The following is a 6,723-nucleotide window of genomic DNA, read 5'->3' as shown; positions in this document are numbered from 1 at the left end:
GTCCAAATAGCAAGCAAACAATTTCCGCAATCAAACTTTCAACTATGCTTGCTGATGTCTTCATTTCTTTCATCATTTCATCGTAAAATACTGTTTTTATGTTTGGCGTGTGCTGCAACTGGCTTGCCACAATTTATGCAGCATTTTATAATCGTAAAGCTGGAGTTTTCAGCTTTTAGATAGGTGCAATTTCAAGCAAGAAACTACTCATATGAACATACATATGTACATATAATAATTACTATACCTACATACATATGTATGTAATAAATAGCTGTAGCTACTACAAAAACCAGTCAACGCTGATACTCAAAGGCCGTTCTATGTAATGTACAACATTCCGGCCCATTTCTATCTACATACATACATATGTATGTACGAAAAAGTGTATATAAGAAAAAGCAGCCGCCTCCACGAACTTCGTGCTTAAGTCATTTCAAAAAGAACATCAAAAAAGTGCTCAGCATAGATAAAATTTTCATAAATTGAAAGGCGTGTTAGCAAGTAGTTAGTTAGTTAGTTAGTTAGTAGTTTCGCATATGAGTCGCATAAAAGTCAAATTGCCTCTCATTTCATAAATAATTTTTTTTCCCCCGCCGTTTATTTTCCGACGTAAATCATCGCTTTGTGCTTAGTTAAAATGTGCAGTTACCGCAAGTTACGGTTCTATCCGTTTTTAATTAAATAATTAAATGCCAGTGGTTCGTGTTGTGCGCATACTTAGGTACATATGTATGTACATACGGATGTGTGTAAGTATGTAGTAGCCTTACTAATCGTTCACTTTCTTCTGTGAGAACCACATGCAATTTATTTAAGTACTTAATTGCTTATGCCAGTAAATGGGAATTAGTTCACAAGTAGATTCTCTCATTTTGGTCTATTGTAGCAGCAATGCGATAGAAGAACACGAAAAAATAGAATGAAAACAAACGAAGTAAAAGAAAAGAAAAACTGGAAAGGAGAAATATTCAAATGAAAATAATAAAAGTACTATAAAAAGAACAAGTATATCAAAAACAAAAAAACGGTAAAACTAAACAGGGAATAAAAAAGGAAAAAAAAAATAAAGGAAATGGGAGGTAAAAAGAAAGGCAAAAATGAAATTAGAAAAAGTAAACATAAGAGAGAAAGAGGAGGGGAAAATTACAAAAAAAACAAGAATAATGTAGAGTACAAACAAAAATGAATAAAAGGATAAGGAAGAAGAGGAAAAGAAGTACAAAATATGTGTATATTCTCAAAGAGTAAGAAAAAGAAAAATGCGACCGAGAAAAGGAAAAGGAATAGGAAAAGGAAAAAGAAAAGGAAAAGGAAAAGGAAAAGGAAAAGGAAAAGGAAAAGGAAAAGGAAAAGGAAAAGGAAAAGGAAAAGGAAAAGGAAAAGGAAAAGGAAGAGGAAAAGGAAGAGAAGCAAATACCAAACAGGAAAAAAAACAAGGAAGTACATGAAAAGAAAAGTAAAAATTTAAAGTAAATTGTGGAAAAAACAGTTTATAAATGGAAGAAGTTATAGCTGCTACTTCGGAGATCACTACATCTCCTCATCAGTCTTCTTCGTCGAGTTCACTGGGAAAAAAAGTTAGGAAAATCAAACTTAAAAGAAAAGTAAACCCAATGACAAGAATAAAATAGAATTAAATGCAAAAAAAGAAGAAAATGGAATAATAAAAAGAAAAAGACAAAATAATGTTAAATGAAAATTAGAAAAGTAAAGCATAAACAAAAAAGAAAGTTAAGGAAAGAGAGAAATAAAAAAATATAACAATAAAGAGATGAAAGCAAAAATACCAGGGAAGAGAATGAAATACGAAAACCAAAATAAAAAGAAAGAAAAGCAAAAAAGTAAGAAAGTAAAACCACCGAAAATACAAAAAGGAAAAGAAAGAAATGAAATTAAATGATAAGAATGGGAAGAAACAAAGAAAGGAAGAGACAAAATAACAGAAAGGGAATAAAAAGCACATGAAATTTCTGCTAAGCGCTCAGCGATTTTCCAGTATATGTATCTAGAGCCATTATTTTCCGTGTTCCCTGGCCAAACTCCTTCGCTTACTGGAGGCGGTCAAGATTAAGCAATACTTAGAGAATGAAAGTATTCGGATTTAAGAAGTGAGTACTTATTTGGCTTCTTTTACATTTCAAAGCTTTCGTTTTGAAACGAATACTGAATTGGAGGGCAGTTTAGTTTTTTATGGCTAAAGTTTTCATAGTAGGAGCGCGCTCGGAGGTTTGTCATCGCCTGCCCTGGTTGCTCCTAAGAATATACCTTTTTGGCAATTTCCGTCATCTTCTTATTATTTCATTTATAAAGAACTATAAAATACTCAATCATTTTGTGAAATAACTTGTTGAAAACTCCTGCCCATTACAAAGCAACTGTAGAGATCTTCGAAATCGAATTCAAGACTTCTTCCATCGCTTAGAGTAGAACTCCAAGGTTAAATTTAAAGATGAAAAGGTGGCTTATTTTAATATATCTTATATTGCTTAATAAGTCGAGTGTTTGGTGAGTAAGTTGCTTCTTGCCCTTTGGCTCTAATATGTTCGTCACTATTGCTTAATTATCTCACAACAACATCATTACTCCCAACAGTCCAGGCCTTAGAATAGTCAGTTCAAACCTTTTCGCTATACGCGCAAACGCTTTACGTTCCCCACTCTTGAAAAGAACAGTTCGTCACCTTAATTCACAAAGGCCCTACCATCATTTTTTTTTTACAAAAGAAGCAAAAAGCATTATAAAAAGAGTATCCAAGACAGGTTTAAATTTTTACTAAAATCTGTGAAAAAAGCAGTTTCGAAGAAAGTAGGACCTAAGGCAGCGATTTGTATGTATTTCGATAACTGTAATTGGAAGTAGATTTGGAAAAATATGTATTGCTTACCATGGAAGTGACTAAAAATATTGCCAAAGAATAAGTTAACTTTTTTCATTTTAGTGACGAGTACCGGATACTTATACTTAAAATGAAACTGTATAATGGATAAAAAATAGTTGCAATAAATTATTCCGGTAGCTCACTGTTTCGTGAGACAAAAACTGATTGCATTTGTCGGATGACTTCATCATGATGTCATGGCAAAGGAACCAACAGGTGCTTATGCAAACTGTTTTTGCGCATCCATTTCAAAATGTTAATACGTTTTTTATCGAATCAGTTAAACACATTAAATATTTAACTAATTTTTTTGGCTCTGAAAAAAATTAAACAAATTAGCTTTTATCAAATGAAACATTAAGAAAAATCTCACAATCAAACACAAAAGCATCGAGAAGCGTATACCCCAAGGCAGTGCTCGTAAAGTAAATCAATTTTGTTGTTGTACAAAACGAAAGCAAGAGTTGATGGTATTTTAATTATAAACTAAATTTACATTGCATTGCCACTTCGTTATAACACATTACATGTAAAAGAAGCAATTTTCAAATTAAAGGAAGAGCAAAAAAAACATTTGGGTGCAAATTTAATTTGCCGGAAAACCACAAATTACACACATATTGTAGGCACATACAAGAGAAAAAAAATATTTAAGTATGTATGTACGTAAGTAAATGTGTAAAAGCACACCTTAATAAACACCTACATACGACCACCAATGCACGTAAAGTAGTTACATAAAAAAACAAACTCTTGCAGAAAACAGCTAAAGTTTGGTGGTATCAGCACACAATTGAGGTTCATTGCACGCAAATCGGATTAATCGTTGTTGTTGTTGCCGTAGTCATTAATGAGCGCATAGTGCAACAAACGAAATATTAAGTAATAGCACAGCACAGCGCGATAGGTAATAAAAATAGGTGAAGAAACAAAAAAGGAGGTATGTAAGTAGAAACAAAAAAAAAATAACGCAAAAATCGAATGCGAAACCAATTATATGATTGCTGATTTGACAGATTTTTAGTGCGGCCCACTTGGTATTTTACTAAGGAAAAGAGTACGCACAGCTCATTGGTTCACTTGCTTTCGATATTTATTTGGTGCTGATGAGCAGATCTTCCTGTCGACTATTCTTTTTAACTCTCATCTATGGAACGTTTCAACAGATAAAGTCATCATAATAAAAATAAAGATTTCTTCGGCCATAGAAAAAAATATTCTTCAGCTATTCTAGATGCTACAACTTCTATACTCTTATAGAAAGTTTTAAAGCAAATTTTAGTGTTTGAAAAACTACCAAAATATTTATCCGATTTCAACGACCTTTATTTTCATCAAAAAATTTCAATTACAAATACCTTAAACTTTTGTGGAAAGCTTCGTGAAAAATTGCACATTGCCTAGCTGTTAATTAATTATTTTTTAAACGTCCGTGTCGAAGCCGTGCATCAGTGCAACGAATTTAAAAATGTATATTGAATTAAATATGTAAGTTAAGCCAAATATTATTATATCCAAAGTATGATTATATATGTACGAAATATGTACATTAGGGTGGGTCAATTTGTTTGGCGTATTATTATTTTATCCGAAGTATGATTATATATGTACGAAATATGTACTTGTATGGCATTTTAGTGATGAGCGATATTTCACTACCGGTTATTTTACCACTGAGATTGAAAAATCGCTTATAGTAACTGCTACTGCTAGGCCACAATATCAGTGAATGGTGATTTTTCTACTAGCATGATATTTCGCTGTGAATGAAAATCACATCTGGCAATAGCTAGTCAACAGAAGTTGCGAATGGTGATTTTACAATTTTCAATTATTCATTGTGGATATACTCGCATATTGCAACAAACGCAATTTTTTGACACTTTTTCCCGCAAAGTGTCCGTTTGCCGATTTTGGTTTTGACACGAAAATGTTCCTAGAAAGCCACAGAGTCACATCCGAGAGGAAAATCCGGGGTTAGAAAACTTTTGATTTAAACTTGGTTTGAGCACACCGTCTTTTATGATTCCGGTGGAAAAACAGTACAGTAGAGTTTTAATAAATAAATAAATAAAATAATAATAAAAATATTTTCACCTACCTTATTTGTTAAAATTTTCAGATGGCAACAACTTCGATGATAGAAGAGAAAATTAATTTCCCATTTTAGTTTCCGAGAAAAAATTTTTGATTTCTCATTATTTCTTGCTTATTTATAATTTTCTTCTTAATTTCTCTTCATTTAGTGTTCTTTTTATTTTATATTATCTTTAAGGTGAATATTAATTTATATTAATTTCCCTTTATTTACCTTTTTAGCATTTATTTTTTTTTTACTTCGTTTATTTTTTTAGAAATTTAATAACTTTTATCGCTTTTTATTTTTTACAAGGTATGTTATACTTTTATTAACAATTTTTTTTTGTTATTTTTATATCGATTTTTCAATTTTATTTTTTGTCAATTCATAAATATACAAAATACCGTATTCATTTGGAAAAATAAAAATTTTTGTTTTGTTGGGCTTAAGTTACATATCTATTTTTATTCGATTTTTAAGGAAATATTACTTGTTTTCTTTTGCCAATATTTTATTTTGTATTGACATTTTGGTATCATTTTTTTTTTTTTCATTTAAACTTTTGTTATACTCTTTATTTTATGTTATTTTGTCCTTTATTCAGCATTCTAGAATTTCAACTTCCCGATTTATTTTACTCTTCAGCATTTGCTTCCGTTTCATTATTTACTTAACTCATTTAACGCTACTTGTAATTCCAAGTTCTGGAATTGAATCTAACTTTTACCGACAAATGATATGTTTCCATATTGTATACATATTTATAAATACATACATTTTTTTTATTTTTATGCACCAAAGCTACACGCTTTGTTTGCATTATCGTTTAGGCGTGAAAAAATATTATAACGTAAACAACAACAAACAACAACACTTATATTAAGCAACTCCAACTTGCTTTTATTGAAATTGAAACCGCAAATGTCTGAAGCGCTGCAACAAGTCAACCCATAAACAGGCTAGTGGGCAGGCGGGCGGGCAGCACAGTAGGTGAAGCGATGCGATACGATGCAGTTCAGTTTAACGTCTGGAGGCTCAGACATAAATAAAAACAAAAACAAAAAAAAGCACCCAAAAAAAATACAAATGTTACTTGCAAGTTTGTTGGCGTTTAATTACACTTTACACAACTATTTGAAATAATGCAGTTTTTACAAAGGTTCAATCGTTTTTTTTTTTGTGGTTGGCACACTTATGAGAATACGTAAAACTTACAAAAAACTCAAATAAAAAGTAACAGCGGTTTATATTTACTTCGAAATTATCTATTTTCACTGTAAGTTTCTGTTAAGTTTTTTGAGAGAGGAAAAAGAAGAAATTAACAAAAATTAGCACTTTGTTTTGGATTTCTACGTCTTCTTCTTCCAACCGAAAACACACAAACTTTGAATTATCTAAATATGCGACTTGATGATAGCTAAGTAAAGCGAAAGGCACAACCGCACGCTGCCAAGTTCGAAACTCAACTGTGACTTGGTCAACACGCTTAGACGGTAGATGGGCCATCGGTGAGCAAGAGAAGACAACTTAAAGGTGAGCAAGCAGCACATTCACACACACTCTTGTTGGCTGTGGTTATTACTCAGACGTAGACTTAGTAAGCGGTGAGCGCATGTACATCTGATGATTGCGGTTGAGGTTTCCATGGAGTTCCAAACGAAAATTCGATGAATCTCACCTGCAGCCAATGTTGCCAGATTCATAGTTCTAACTGTTATTATAGTTATTTAAATTACAAATTACAATTTTTGCGGAATTTCCG

The 6,723-nt window shown here is 31.7% G+C and overlaps 1 protein-coding gene across 3 annotated transcripts in view; it reads right to left on the bottom strand.

Moving 5' to 3' along the window:
* LOC118739135 (general transcriptional corepressor trfA-like) overlaps nucleotides 1-6,723 on the bottom strand; it is a 109,737-nt gene extending 103,014 nt beyond the window's left edge. For 2 of the 3 annotated variants that reach the window (XM_036470299.1, XM_036470300.1), the window contains exon 1: nucleotides 6,216-6,722. The gene's annotated coding sequence lies outside the window, so the exon portion shown is untranslated. Of the gene's footprint in view, nucleotides 1-6,215 lie in introns of all 3 variants that reach the window. The other variant, XM_036470301.1, reaches the window with a different exon arrangement.

Source organism: Rhagoletis pomonella, unplaced genomic scaffold (assembly GCF_013731165.1).
Source record: "Rhagoletis pomonella isolate Grant_MI unplaced genomic scaffold, Rhpom_1.0 Rhpom_scaffold_00005, whole genome shotgun sequence".
Taxonomy (NCBI): Eukaryota; Metazoa; Arthropoda; class Insecta; order Diptera; family Tephritidae; genus Rhagoletis; species Rhagoletis pomonella.
This window is presented reverse-complemented; position numbering and strand designations above follow the sequence as displayed.